The sequence below is a fragment of the Lactuca virosa genome, chromosome 9, assembly GCF_052849685.1.
Source record: "Lactuca virosa cultivar CGN04683 chromosome 9, Lactuca_virosa_CGN04683_v6, whole genome shotgun sequence".
Classification (NCBI taxonomy): Eukaryota; Viridiplantae; Streptophyta; class Magnoliopsida; order Asterales; family Asteraceae; genus Lactuca; species Lactuca virosa.
This window is the reverse complement of record NC_136434.1, coordinates 187,988,346-188,005,103: the sequence shown is the minus strand read 5'-3', so window position 1 is coordinate 188,005,103 and position 16,758 is coordinate 187,988,346.

Here is a 16,758-nt window from a genome sequence, read left to right as displayed (position 1 = left end):
GTTGAAAGAGACTGAAGGGGGTGAGATAGACCCACTATCGGTTGAAAGACACTGAAGTGGTTGAAATAGACCCAGTACTGGTTGAAAGAGAACGAAGAGGGTGAAATATACCCAGTACTAGTTGAAAGAGACGGAAGAGGGTGAAATAGACCCAGTACCAGTTGAAAGAGACCGAAGGGGGTGAAATAGACCCAGTACCGGTTGAAAGAGACCGAAGGGGGTGAAATAGACCCAGTACCGGTTGAAAGAGACCGAAGGGGGTGAAATAGACCCAATTATGTTTTGACTGTTATGTATGTATGGTATGGGGTATTTTGGGGAAACTCACTAAGCTTTGTACTTATAGTTTTATGTATATTGTTTCAGGTACTTCCAGTTCGAAAGGGAAGGGTCTGACATGATCGCATCGCACCCACCAGCATTCCACATTTTATGATCTGATTTGTAATCTGATAACTTTTATACATTATCATGTTTGCTGGGTTTTGAAATGAATGAATGATGTTCTGTTGGTTATTAAAATCAAAATCTTTACTTAGTAATTTTTGGGGACGTTACATGTTTGAAGGATTCGGGCACACTTCCGGGTGTGTCTAAACTGAAACTGAGGAATTGATAATCTTTTAAAAAGAAAAAGGGTTTTCTAAAGAAATTATAAAAAAAGGGGTGTGAGGCGTGCAATCAGCCGAGCTCAAGTAAGTATTCCCAAAATACTTGTACATGTTATTGTTTCAGTATATGTATATGTGTATAGCATACTAGATTAAGGCTAAGGATCTGCTCAGAATTGCATAGGAGGATGCTAGGAGAGATGCCTTTGTATGCCAATTGTATGAACCCTTAGAACTGTATGCTAGTATGGATTTCAGATGATTACATAAAGTGGCATGGCTAGGGAGTACTCTGGTTTAGAACATAATTATCTGGTGTTGGTAACATGTAGTTATATGTGTGATATAGTAGAACGTACTGGAGGGGAGTCTCTTCTGCAGCTGATAGCAGAGAGTGGTGTGGAAAGGAACCTTAGGAAAGCCAAGGAAAGGTCTTCACGCATAACGCGCTCTATAGTATGAGTGAAGTAATTAATAGTAGGGAGGTGAGTTGGAGAATTTGAGACAGTCCTTGAGTAAGGTATAGATAGGTGTGGAAGGTAGTATTTGTTGGATTAGGTGTCTAAGCCCATAACTATAATTGGTATGTACTTGACCCGAATGTAGCATGGTCCATTTGGGTTGCATATCATCAGCACAATTTGTTAGGATGGCTTTTTGAGAAGAGGTTATTTATGGTTTATTAATATATTATAAGTTCTAATATATTAATATGAAATCATATGCTTTAACTAGTATTGATCAAGAATTAGTTTGGAATTAATTTAGTGATCAAAAGAGACTAATTAAATCAATGGGGACTAATTGTGTAAATTAGTTATATTTATATGTTGGGCTTATGATCCATGTTGGACTAAGTTTATGTATGGATACATAAAAAGTTGGGCCACATGAACCATGGAGCATATACTGATGGGTATGGGATTAAGGTTAACCCATGACCTTTGGAATCCCACATATAAATATGTTACTCCATAGGCAAAATCACGACAAATGTATTCTTGGAGGATATGGACGTTTTTGGTGGCTAGGATTCTCTCTCAAAATGTCATCCTTTGTCCTAGATGTGTTGTGATTCCATTTGAGGCATTCACACTATTGGTGCTAAGTTCTTAAAGGCCAAATACATCAAGGGCAACACGCTACAACAAAAGGTATGTTATATAACTTGTTTTATTACCCAAGTATCAAAGATTTGTATGCTAGTTAGGGTAATACCTTGGAAAATGAAAGTTTGCATGTATAATAGAAAAAAACATAGATCCAAGGTATTTAGGGTTGCATGTACACCTTAGGAGTGTTAGAATGCTCAAAACCCATCAGTGGTATCAGAGCCTAGGGTTGTTTTCAATTATACTTGATGCTACTTGTTGTTTAAGCTTGAAAAATCGATTTTCTGCTTTTTTGGACAGTGGGCTCGTTGAGTCCACTGGGGGACTTGCCGAGTCCAAGCACAATTCTGACCAACTCGCCAAGTTTGTTCTTGCACTCGACGAGTTGGTGCTCGAGAATGCAGATTTTCGATGTTTATGGCTAGAATTGGACTAGGATCGTTACCCTAAGCTGTTTTTGAACTTATAAACCTGTTTTTGATGTGGTAAAGATCACGCTTATCCAATTTATAAGATAATTGTCAAATTTTCATGTTTTGTATTAGTTTATATGATTATGCTAATTACAAGAAATTGTTTGATATGAATTATCTTGTTCATATGAGTTTAATCTAGATCATGGACATTATTTGACATGCTTGTTAGTTTATTTGATGATCTTTATGGCCTTTAATGTACTCCATAACTTGTCCTCAAGTTATGGAATGTGAAAAGTTTTTCTTTTAAAGAGTTCATTAAACTCATAGGTTATGGTCTTGAAGAGTCTTTTTCCATAAATGTTTTTATGAACTCCATAACTTGTCCTCAAGTTATGGATTTTCAAGAGTCTTTTCATTAAAGCTATATTAAACTCATATGTTATGGATCCCAAAAGTTTTTGAATAGTTCAAAACTTGCCCTCAAGGTTTGGAATTTGTAAATGTAGAGTCTTATTTTGACATATTTAGTTCCAAACCCTAGAATTTTAAAAGTTTAAAATTTAACCCTTATACTATTATAATATTATAGGTTTAATATTTATATATATGTATAAGAGTAAAGTCAGTCTTACCGTTAGTAGGCCTCATTCACGAAGTCGGTCTATAAGGGGGGTATAAGGTTACTGCCTATAAAATGACAGTTTAATGGTTGTCCACTCTCACCCACCGCTTCCTGGACTGGTGGAGGGTCGTTAGCCGAACGGGTTTGACAAGACATTTAAATTCTCACTAAAAGTATAATGAAAATACTAAGTAACTAAACACTTATGAATTCCAAATCTTAGTTACTTAGGAAAAATGTGAATATGGTGCTAACCCATGAAATTGCACTTTGCACTAAGTTAAGTCGTTAATGGAGCGTGTGTGGTTAACCGTCACACTAACGTGGGACTGACAGTGTGTGGAAAAGGGTAGCTTGATGTTAATCATAGGTCAATGGAGCGTGTGTAGTTAACCGACACATTGATTAGGTGGTTGTAACATTGAGTGTACCAAGCTAATTTGCATGGTTATTCACACCTTTTTTATGATCCTCGGCATCCCAATCATAAACTTGAAGGGCACAATCGAGATTTAAACATGCCATTGAGTAGTTCAATGAATCTCAAAGGATCTAGTAATTTCAATTCACTTAAAACCTAAATTTTTTTTTTCGTTTTTCGTGATGGAAATTGGTAAATCGTCATTTACCTACCTACAAATATTTTGCAATAGGATGACAGCATCCCTCTTCCGAATTGTAAAATATTGTGTTGGGTCCTAGCCTTAATATTTCATTTGGGTGTTATATTAAGGACTAAAATCAACTAAACTTGAATTTCACCCTCATAAATGTCTAAGTTCAGACAACTATGGTCTTTCCGAATCTTTTGAAAAAAAAACCTTCTTTATAAAGATGATTTTCGACAAGGCAATCAAGGTGAAAGATTAATCCCTTCTTTGTGCTTTAGTGGAACTTCACTTCCTTCACCTCCTTCACCTCCTCCAATAATTCTCCTTAACCCACAAGTTCTAGGTCACTCAAAGCACTATTGACAGGAAGGGAAGTCTATATGTACTCACGTCTTGGAGATGAAGTTACATACTGACAAGCTGGGAGAGTTGGGTGTCGAAGTCTCAAGGAAGTTGGTGGTTGACTGGGTTCTTCAATCACTTCCTAAGTCATATTGCGGGTTCCCTTAAGGACTACTATATGGGAGACCACGACATGACCCTTATTTATCTAACATATTTGCTTGTTGCTGCTGAATCAACAATGATTTGGTGCACTGGTAAAGCAAATTTGATTGGAAGGTCTACTTCCCAAACTTCCATGGACATTGACAATGGTAACATTGGAAGTCCAGAAAAGCTTTCTCTTCCCAATGGAAAGGGATCGGCCATGGTCAAGTCATTTGACCAAATGGTAAAGAGAAAGGTTAAGTCTGAGATAGTCTCGTGTACCATTCCAAAGAGTCCATATGTTTCTATTGCCAAGAGAAGGGGCATTGGTTGCGAAGCTGCCGTATCTACCTAAAGGACCACAAGGGTGGTAAAGTCAGAGTGTATGACTCTGCTTAAGGTAAGTCCACTATTTAACTCTATTAAGATCCTATCTGGAGATTATTAATACATGATGTAAGGTAATTACATTTTTATGTTTTGAAGAATCGAAGAAATGAAAGCAAGCTTAAAGGAAGAGTATGCCGAGTCTGATCGCGAAAAGATGGATTTTGATCGCATGGTTTGATGATCAGATTTTTGAGTTGCTGCTTAAGACTTATGATAGATTTCTTAGGAATAGATAACAACATATTTTCACTTGTATTTGCATTGTAAGGATAAGTTTTCCACAATTTTTATAAATAAAGAAAAATTATGAAATTTATCTTATTTTTAAAATTTCCTTACAATGGCATTTGTGAAAATTTGTTGCTTATATGATTCCATTGATAGCAATATAAGGAAAATGGATTTTATTCTTTCGTTTGTGGTAGTGTCGAGAATTTTCCAAATAAGGAAAGATTCTCATCACCCAAGTTTCAGTTGGATAGAAACTTGGAATCATGCAACTTGTATTGTGTGATGAATAAGAACCATCATCTTTGGGAAATTAAGACTAATTCATTGTTCACATGTTTATGTGAGTCAAGTGAAGGACTAGGGGATCGGGTACACTGGGTGTGCACTGGTCAGGTCCACCACAGAGAACGATAAGACTATTCGTCATGATTTACTAAAGCTTAGTAAATATGGTTATGCTTACAAGTTTATGTATAATTCTGAAGCATTGGAAAAGTTTCAATGTATGGCAGAACGAATGAGAAGAATCTAATTAGGCAGAAAGATAAAATTTTCTGCAATCTAAAAAGATGGGAGAGTACTAGAGTATTGCGTTTTATGATCATCTTAATGATTATGAAAACCATGTCACAATTGATCCTCTAAAGACATCTTAGTGCATTTGTATGGCTAAGAAGAGGAATCGTGAATTGTTGAAATAGTTTAAATCAAGAAGATGAATCATACTTCGTTCCCAAAACAAGTCTTAGAGTCATACTCCAAGTTTGTAACCTTGAGTGACATAATATTAAGAAAGGTTTATAACACTTTTCAAATGTAGAGTAAAATGTTTTCTACTCTTGTACATTTGAAATTGGTACGTTGTGATGTTTTGGATAGAACAAAGACCAACTAAGGCCAATTATGTGAAGTGTTTGTCTTGATAAGAATCCGCACTAATTCTTGAATATTTGTTTTGTCAAGGAATGGTTATTGACAGAGAATCTTATATGTCAAGAGGTCAGTGGGAGTCTTAGAGATCTCGAAAGTTTCAAGAACTAATCAAGAGTAAACCTATTGTTAAACACTAGCACACGACTTGAGGTTTGTAACCTATCTTGTTGACATATTCTTATTTCTATGCCCATTCCAGTTAAAGTTGACTATACGTGTGAGTTATATTAGTTCTCAATTGTTTGCATAACAACCTAGAAGCAATGGTAGGCCCTTGTGCTGCCAAGTGGCAAGAAATTAAGAATGAACAAGTTCAGTCCATATGAGTTTGGATTTGTCACTAACCTTGTCTTTTGATTATGGTTTGACAAATTCACATGGATAGGAACACATACACCATAAAGATATAAGTGTCATAAGGTTTCTCTCCGTTTCATGAAAATGATGGTGAGGAAACGCTTTCACTAACTAGATTTTAAGGAGAAAGCAGCTGTGATATTTTCATTCTCAAATTTGATTATGATTACGACATACCTTTTCATAATTCGAATTGTGAGGAATGGCAAAAAGTCTAAACATTTGAGACTTATTGTTGTAAGTTCTTAAATTGTCTAGACACACACATGAGCTATCTAAGGAAAGGTGAATGAGTTTGAGAAGCCTAGATAAACTCTTATCGAAGCATCTCGTATCAGAAATCTGAACTCGGGAAAGGAAGTCAATAAGTATTGATTTCTAGAAGTCCAGCTGATTTCTGAATACATGTCAAAGCTAGTGGGAGCAAAAGTGTTATGCTAAAGTAATTATTATGCTAGTGGGAGCATAATCAATTATGGTAAATGTTGCAAGTTAGCAATGTTAATTATAGAAAACAAAATTTTCAATTCGCAAAGTTGTAGGGTTTGAAAAATTGTTTTGCTATAATTAAGGGAGAGGAATTCATACTTCATTTCAATTCTAAAAGCTTAGATTGAGATTTTAATCAAATTTAGTCAAATGTATATGAATGTTATGTTGGAATGGTTCAACATAAGGAAATTATATATATAGAAATGTTAATTGCGTTCTCAAAATTCAACTATGATTACGACATCCCTTTTCATAATTCGAATGATGAGAACATGAAAAATAGAAATATTATAGCAAAAGATTGGTCAAGTATCATGTCTTTATGTAAGACATCATGAATCGTGTCGTATATGCTTCGGGTATAGGATCGATTACATGTGCTATAATATTCATCCGTTCTAAATTTTCCAAATGCCTAGGGCATTAAGAGGGAAAAAGGTATAGAATCGGATATGACTAAAATGGTTAAGCAATTGTCGAGGACAATCTGAGGTTTACCAAAGATTGGTTGCTCATGGACAGTTGGAAGTATATTTTAAATTTTGGAAAGGACCATATTGACATACTCTGAGAAGAGGTAACTCATGTTCAGAAGTGATGGCCAAAATGGGAATATGGAAATGTTTCCATAAGTGGAAGTTATTCTTTAAATCTGTGTAAGATTAGAAACTTTTTATGCAAAAAGGATGTTCAAAGAAATTTACTTTGAATTTGAGACTTCGCTTCCATGGAATTGTCTTGTAACAATCTCCAAAGGAATACTTTGTAATATCATTGGTCAAGTCTCCGTGACTTTTGGTACCTAGACATTACAAAGGAATCATTGCATGATAGTTTAGAATCTAACACATTCCGGCGGTGACAAGAACTTGGAATTCTTACATTGGTGATAAATATTTGGAATTGTGAAATGAGTTTCATTGAAGATGTGTTCAATTGATCTATTTCACAAAGTAAGGACCATAGACAAACATAGTGTGCATGCTTGGAGCATGGCATAACTATTGTTTAGACAAACATAGTGAGCATGCTTGGAGCATGGCATAGCTATTGTTTTAATTCAAGTATTAAGTTGATTATTCGAAACATTATACAATGAATAATGAGTAACCAATATGACTCAAAAGTTTTTTGGGCCATATAGGATTAGTATTATTATTGTTCACTTTGCATGTTTTGACTTCCTGAATAACTAGGTTATTTAAACCATCCACAGTCGATCATACTTTGGAATTAGGTATTAAGGCAAGACTGTCATGAATGGGTCTGTAGTTTGTCTATGACAAGGTGGCTGCAGTGTTCATGAGTACTCCTGGAATAAGATTCGAGTATTGGATTCAACCCACGCTCATTTGAATCACTTCATGGATTTTATCACGAGTGATCATGAGACGATAATATCTTATATTCTTCAAACGGAGAGGTATGAGTTGCAGTTTACAAGTCGGTTGCACATCAATGATATGTAAACGCACCGGTAACTCGGTGTTATAAAACATATCATTGTGTGTGATTTGATCAGTAGATAGAGCAAGCATATGAGTCGAAGTTTATCCATTCCTTTTACCCTTGAGGGATAAAAGCGATATTTGTGGGCCCCTTGATGATTTAGTGATGACACCCTAAGCGCTCGGCCGAGCCTGTACTGATTTGATTTGCTCAATTAGTCGGTCGTCATAAATCGAAAATCGGGAAACAACAGATGGACAGAGAGAATGATTATAATCCATGTCTCAGTCGATATGATATATTGTAGAATGGAGGAATATATGATCCCTTATCTAATGGACGTGTCATTGACTAGGTCAGAGTTCGACAGCGGCTTTTAAGAGCTACGATTGCTAGTCGGGATTTTGGAGTCGTACTTGTAATAATAGTTATTAGACTTATCCAAGTAGGAGACTGTTGGATTAGATGTCTAAGCCCATAACTATAATTGGTATGTAGTTGACCCGATAGTAGCATGGTCCATTTGGGTTGCATATCATCAGGACAATTTGTTAGGATGGTTTTTTGAGAAGAGGTTATTTATAGTATATTAATATATTATAAGTTCTAATATATTAATATGAAATCATATGATTTAATTAGTATTGATCAAGAATTAGTTTGGAATTAATTTAGTGATCAAAAGAGACTAATTAAATCAATGGGGACTAATTGTGTAAATTAGTTATATTTATATGTTGGGCTTATGATCCATGTTGGACTAAGTTTATGTATGGATACATAAAAAGTTGGGCCACATAAACCATGGAGCATAAACCCTATGTATGGGATTAGGGTTAACCCATGACCTTTGGAATCCCACATATACATATGTTACTCCATAGCCAAACTCACGACAAATGTATTCTTGGAGGATATGGACGTTTTTGGTGGCTAATATTCTCTCTCAAAATGTCATCCTTTGTCCTAGATGTGTTGTGATTCCATTTAAGGCATTCACACTATTGGTGCTAAGTTCTTAAAGGGCAAATACATCAAGGGCAACAAGCTACAACAAAAGGTATGTTATCTAACTTGTTTTATTACCCAAGTATCAAAGATTTGTATGCTAGTTAGGTTAATACCTTGGAAAATGAAAGTTTGCATGTATAATAGAGAAAACATAGATCCAAGGTATTTAGGGTTGCATGTACACCTTAGGAGTGTTAGAATGCTCAAAACCCATCAGTATTGGGCCCGTATTACTGAAAGCACAAGATCTATACCCAAGACAAGCAACGCATTGATGAATTCAAGAAACTTATGGAGTGTGAACCTCTTCGTGTGCATACTAATTGTTTTTGTATTATGTTTCAGCATGGTAATGACACGTGGCGGAGTAGGAGGTTCAGGATCTTGATCTGGTTCGGGCTCGGGCACCGAACTAATTGACGATGGATTGCGTGAGTTCATTGCGTCTGAGATTACGAGAGGCATCCTTGATTCAACCCCGATGATTTGCTTGTCGATCAAGGAGGGTATCATCGAGTTGATGGAGGATCGTCTCCGGACCATTAGGATCGAGATAGGTGTCGGACAGTACGGAGCCCACACTCTCATTTAAGGATTTCAAGGGATGTGGGGCACCAGAGTACTTTGGGGCGAAGGACCCCATTGTCACCAGATGATGTATATCAGACTTGGAGTGTGCTCAGATGACTAGCTTCTGCCCTTAGGGATCCAAAGTGAGGTTCGATGCAGGATGTATAAGGGAGCGAGTCCGAGATTGGCGGTAGGAGGTTGGTTATTCCCTGGGAGCCCCAGCCATTCAGGCCATGACCTGGTCGGATTTTGTGACTCGGTTTCGAGTGGAGTTTGCAACGGCTATTGAGTTGTAGCAGATGGCGAGGGAGTTCCTGGACATGCGGAAGAAGACTGAGACCGTGGAAGAGATCACCGCCAAGTTCTAGGAGAGAGCTTTATTGGTAACCCAGTATGCTGCAGGCGAGGAAATGAGGAACACTCGGTACCATGACATGATGAGATAAGATATCAGGGAATTTGTTAGTTTTTCATCCTGTACGACATTGGAGGACATGATATCTAGGGCTCGGGTGAGGGAAACTGATTTGGAGCACATCGGGAAAAGGAAAGAAGAGCATGTATAGAAGACTGGAGTTTCAGCAAAGAAACCCATAGGGTTTGACTCTTGATTGAGGGGCCATCAGGTTCAGGGCCGCTCTGGCAAGTGCGACAAGATGCATGACAGAGTTTTGCAGGGTGGGTGGTTCGGGCTGCTATTAGTGTGACAAGACAGGGCACCTAAGCAGGGATTGCACCACCACCACCCATGTTTCAGGCCTGATCTGCTTTCATTGTAATCAGAGGGGCCATAAAAAATTCGATTGCCCGAGTTTAACAACAGGAGCGGCTGCAACACCCACTCCGACGATATTAAGGATCACTGATGGCCGGGAAGGCAAGCAGGCCACCCTTATAGGAGTACCCAGATGTATTCTAGAAGGATCTGCTTGGAGTGCCTCCGGAGAGGCAGGTGGAGTTTCGGCTTAACGTGGTTCCTGGTGCGGCTCCGATAGCCAATGCACCTTATCGATCGACACCTCCAGAGATGCAGGAGTTGTCTATCCAGCTGTAGGAGCTATTAGACAAGGGATTTATCCAACCAAGTAGTTCACCATGGGTATCAATGATCTTATTCGTGAGGAAGAAGGATGAGTCGCATCGGATGTGTATCGACTACCATGAGCTGAATAAGCTAACGGTAAGAACCATTAGCCACTCCTGAGGATTGACAATTTATTTGACCAGCTTTAGGGTGCATCTTGGTTTTCCAAGATTGATCTGCATTCAGGTTATCATCAGATGAGGGTGAGAGAGGAGGATATGCAGAATATGGCCTTCTGGACTCGTTATGGTTATTACGCGTTCGTGGTGATACCCTTCGGGCTCACCAATGCTCCAGCCACATTCATGGATCTCATGAATCACGAGTGTAGACCTATGTTGGATTGGTCTGTGATTGTGTTTATTGATGACATCATGGTCTCTTCCAAGACCCAGGAGCAACACGAGGAGCACCTGAGGGGGGGTATTGGAGACTCTGAGGAGGGAAAGATTGTATGCAAAGTTCTCTAAGTGTGAGTTCTGGTTACGCGAAAATGCAGTTTTTGGGGCACCTTGTCAACCAGAAGGGTATTCTGGTCGATCCGGCCAAGGTCGAGGCGGTGATGAGGGGGGAAGTTCCGAGGTCTTCATCTGAGATTCAGAGTTTCCTTGGATTGGCGGGTTACTATCGGAGATTTATTCAGGATTTCTCCAAGATAGCAGTTCCTTTGACTCGGTTGACGAAGAAGACCATCATGTTTCGTTGGGGGCCTGAGCAGCAGGCAGCATTTGAGACCTTGAGAAAAAGATTGCATGAGGCGTCGATTATGACCCTGCCAGAGGGTGTTGAGGATTTTGTAGTATATTGTAATACGTCTATCAGAGGCTTGGGAGCAGTGTTGATGCAGTGGGGTCATGTGATTGCTTACGCGTCGAGGCAGCTGAAGCCTCATGAGGCGAATTACCCTATGCATGACTTGGAGTTGGGGCTCGGGCACCGAACCAATTGACGAGGGATTGCGTAAGGTATTTGATGGATCAGCCGAATCTGAACATGAGGCAGCGCAGAGGGTTGGATGTGGTGAAGGATTATGATTGTGAGATCCTTTATCACCTAGGAAAGGCCAACATGGTGGTTGATGCTCTCAGTTGCAAGGTGGTCACATCTCTGATCAAGGATATTGTGACAACCGTCAACTTTGCCCAAGTGAAAGTCAACTAAAGTCAACAAGTCAAACCGGTCAACTCATCTAACCCTTGTATATATTAGGGTTTCCATTATGTTTCTTATCGAACAACTTGCAATCTTAATACAAAGTATCACTTAGAGTTTTCACGTGTTCGGAAATTCTAAACCCTAATCAGGGCAAGTGATGAAACTACTCGATAAAACATTATTCCTTGACCCTCGGGGGCATATAACAATCATAACAAGACTTAACGAGGTTTACGAACCTTGAATTACAGAGCCAAACACTCAAAAAGGTCACAAAAGAAGTCTCTCTCAATCTATTTCACTCTAACTCTCCCAAATCTCTCTCTGTATGAGAAATCTCTCCAAGAATGAGAAATCTCTCCCAAATCTCTCCAAGTATGTCAAATCTCTCCCAAATCTCTCTCTGTATGAGAAATCTCTCCAAGAACGTGAAATCTCTCCCAAACCACTCTCAAAACCTCTTTTGAGTTGTGTAATCATTTGGGGCATCCCGACACTTGACTTGGTGAAAAACCATTCGAAAAGGGGTGATACCTTGGAAAATAGCCTCTTAGGGCCGAAGTCCCTCTATAGGGACCAAACCCTCCTTGAGCCGAAGCCCCAAGAACCAAGACCGAAGTCCCCTTGAGTAGCCGCAGCCATCGAACCGCAGCCATCGGACCGGACCGGATCTGCTGAGGACCGAGGCTGATGAAGACCCGCAGCGCCGAACCGAACCCGGAACTGGAGCACCGCATCCGACCTTCGCCTGCGGTCCCTCCTGATGAATCCGCCTGTGGAACCTACTTGGACCGCAGTCCCTCCCACTTCGGATCCAATTCACCAGTCAAACTTTCCCTGCGGACCTAAGGCTGCTAAGACCGGAACCACACCCTGACCTCAGATTTCCCATTTTTCCACCCGGTTTTCAACCACGACTCCGTTTTAAGCCCGTTTTTAATTATTTTAACGAGGGATTTTCACCCAAAATCATGTTTTAACATATAAAACCCCATACTTCATGAATAATCAAGTTTTTTTGAGTGTAAATCTTATCCAAGAAGAATGGGTGAAGTACTTGAGGTGGAGTGTTGACTTTACTTTAGTTTATGACACAAGCAACCACCCACACCCACTCCATGACCAGCCCACACCCCCCACCACACCTGGTCATTCATCGTCCTTTTCCTATCATTTCCCAACCCCATTCCTTGTCAAAGGCTGAAATCTATCCTCTCTCCTAACACTCTCTCTCATTTTCTCATTCTTCCACCAAAGATTAAACACATTTTCTCTCTCAATTCTCTCACTAAAATTCGAGATTCAAGGGCCTTCTTCCAAGCTTTTCTTCCACTTTTGGTAAGTATATTCATCCTCCATGTAATTATTTCACTCCCTTCAACTCAAATCATAGATATTTTACATAAACATCATCACATTCTTGTTAGATCTTCGAACCTTCAAGGCATCTTCTTAGTGTTCTTGAGTTGAACACTACCTTTTTCCATCATCCATCTACTGAAATCACTCAAGGTGAGTTCATACCCCTATCTTTTCATGTTTTTCTTAAGTTTTAGGGGGGGGGGGAATACAAGTTAAACACCAAGAACACAACTAAACTCAATCAACAGCTTTCATCAGAAAAGTTTAACTCCATTCACGGACTATTTTGGTCAACTTAACATTTTATTGTTCAAAACTGGATTAGGTACAAATAGTTCAGATTCATACCTTTAAAATGACTACTTGCACATCACCATACGATTTTTCTACGATTTATGGTGAGTTTTACAAAACTGCCTATCATTTCAAAAATGAATTCGGACCAGTCTATGAATATGAACATTTTAACACAAGTTAAAGACCTCCAAAAATCATAATAAAAATTATGAACAAACTAGACACATTTTATGAACTCTCAGAATTTACAGATTCAGTTTTCGACTTCGTATGATTTTTCTATGATTTTTCTAAAACAGCGCAGAACGATTAAAACTCGTTAACAGCTTATAACTTGCATAACACTTTGTAATATGTTGAGCAAAGTGTATAATCATAAGTTCTAAATATTGAATGTATTATCTTGTTAGTTTATCATCATAAACTGAAATTTAGTCATTTATGATAAGGTTTACTCATTCATTTCGAACACATATAATAAACTTCAATAAGTATAGTTTATGGATTTTACTACATGAAAAAGGTTTTACTCTCAAAACAAATGGGTTTTTCATATCCTACGTGATAAACTATAATAGTAATAGTTTAAGGATTTCCTATCACTATTTATTCAGAAAAGGTGATTTTACTTCCTCCACGGAAGAGGTTTTAATATCAAACTATGTGTAAACTAGTTAACTTAGGTTGTGAGGCAATTCTCTCCCCGTACGTTCGAGTACGGGATCCCAATTCCTGTAAGTTATAACCAGAGTCTCTTGTAGAGAGAGCGTGATAATTGTGTATAGATCTATATTGCGATTGACACCCCACACCTCGCTGCTAGCTACAGCCGGACCGGCAGGTCTGCGGGTGACAAGAGTCATAGTATCTTAACGTCTGAAAAACGTTGTGCAGGTTATTTCTCGTCATAGTATGGTTATAGCGACTCACATAGGTAGTTAACAATCTTTCAAGTTTACATGGAAAATTCTACTTTGGAAAAGGGTTTTACTTCTAAACTAAACCAGTTTATGTCGATTTAAACTTGCATGAATTACTTTAAGTATGGAAAAATACTTGTTTACTCTCGGTCCTGGGATTTAGGACTACATAACTTTTGTAAGGAAAATATTAGATTTTCTTTGGAAACACATTACTAGTACGAACATTATAAGTACAAAACACACACATACATTCTCGGTCCTGGGATTTAGGACCACATAACTTTTATAAGGAAAATATAGGATTTTCTTTGGATCATATTTCTATCAAAACTATTTCATCTAGAATTGTTAGACTTCAGCTATAATTGCTAAGTGTATATGATAGAGTTATATAAGAATTTAGTCACAATCGACTTAGAATTGGTGGGCCCGCCTTATCTCCTGTTCCTTGTCTGGTTGTGGACCTAGGGCAGACCCATTATATTCAACGGTTTATTTAACTTAACCTTTATATAACTTATATACGCTGGGCGATTATAGAAGGAATCTATGGGTCCTTCTAGGGTTCATTATCGCATAACATAGGAGCATTCATTCCACACTTGACTAAGAAAATATTGGATTTTCTGGAAATCATACTCTATCGCTTTTACAAGGAAAAGGGTTTCTTCCTCAAACAAAACTCTTATGAACTCACCAACTTAATTGTTGACACTTTTTCAAAACTACTTGTATTCTCAGGAAATCAGTGAAACAGGAAAACCAACAGCATTTTGAGGATGGGACGATAAATCGTCAAACAGTACATTTTGTCATCATAATGTAATTGATTTTGAAACATGTAACTTATTCTATGGTGTAACCTTTTCAATTATATTTATGATGGTTGTATTTACTTTGAGCACTATTATACTCGTTGTTGTGATACTATACATGAAGTCCTCCACCCCCGGACGTTTCCGCCATCCTTGGTTTGGGGGTGTGACAGATTGGTATCAGAGCATTGTTTATAGTGAACTAAGTATATCAAACCACATAAGATATACAAACTATAAATGCATTGGGACTAAGGTCTCTGATTTAACATTTTTCAAATAACTATACTTTTAGAAATAAATAGTTTCTTGTTAAAAGTATACATGCATGCATACATACTAAGGTCAGCATCATTCTAGAACAAAACAAAAGTAATGATTGTTGAATGGCACAAGTAGGCTTGGGGATGTATAGTCAGGTCTGGGAATGACATAGCCTGATCAACTATGTCTAACCCAGAGGTGATTAGCATATGCCCAGGAATGGTTGTGGCGTTGCAACAAGTCTAAAAACTTACCAATTCTATCTACAAGCAAACATTGAAAAGCATAAGTCAAACATTAAAATACTATAGGAGTATTTTGTGATACCATAACCAACTTATGTGAAAACTAAAGACCCCTATTAGTAAGTCTTTAACGACTGAGTGCATACACCAAGGTTATACATAATTAAAGATATTATAGACTCAGAATCTATGACTATTTCTCTACTTCCTGTTCCTTGTTTGGTTGTGGACTTAGAGTAGAGTCATTTATTCGAAGGTCTATTCTATCTTAGACTATGTATAACTGGTATGCACTATGTGATTATAGACGTGACTGATAAGGATCACCCCTATAAGTAATTATAGGATTAGACGCCTATTAATTATCTCTTCCACTCCTATTCTCGCACGTATAACATAGCAAGATCCTACTTACCAGGTGACCCCTATTTTCCCAACCAGGGAAATGGTGGATGGTTATGAGAAGAATCAGAAGCGGAACCGGAGGTAATCAACCCTCCATGCATAGCCAGGGTTCCCGCGAACCGTTTCGACTACATCGGACCTGTGCCCCGTTGGGCAACCGTGATCGAGGGTTGGAGTCGACGACAATGACAGCAATCACCATGTGGAGACCAACGAGGGTGCTATGACCTCAACCACGGGGGACCGACTGACAGAGCCCTCCCGACAGAGACCCGGCGAATCGCGAACATCGGGGATTAAAACAGGGAGACTGCAAACCGAGTTCGAAAATTGCACGCTACTACAGACCCTACCGTCTCACGTACCCGAGACTCGGAAAGAGACTACTATTTCAGAGACCAACTTTCTTTTTAAGACCTTATTGCCGCTCGGGCAGAGGCAAAAGAGTAGCAGGGTAGGCACACAACATTCGAAGAGAGAATGGTTGCAGCCAAGCGTCGATTGGCAGAGCTGCAAGGTGCATCGACTTTGCCTCAGGCATCGCAAGGGATGGATCGCCGTGAGTAGGGTTCATACCGCTCACAAGACCTTGTAAATTAGGTTCATGAGTATGCGTTGGTGCTATTTTATTCTATGTGTAAGCACAACACTGCGATTTAAACGGTTATACTAATCGAGAGATCTATTTGCTATCAAAACTTTTCCTTGCATGGATGTGAGGTATACCTGCATCGAGGTCAAAATTTTCTCTGAAACCATAATTACTAGAATCATATTAACAAGATGGGCTTAGGACATACCTAACAGACTCGAAGGTCTATTTAGTCTTAATTATATAACTAAGCATACATCAATTGGTCGTAAGAAGGACCTAGCTTGGATCAAATTACAAGGTTTCGCTTGGATACAGA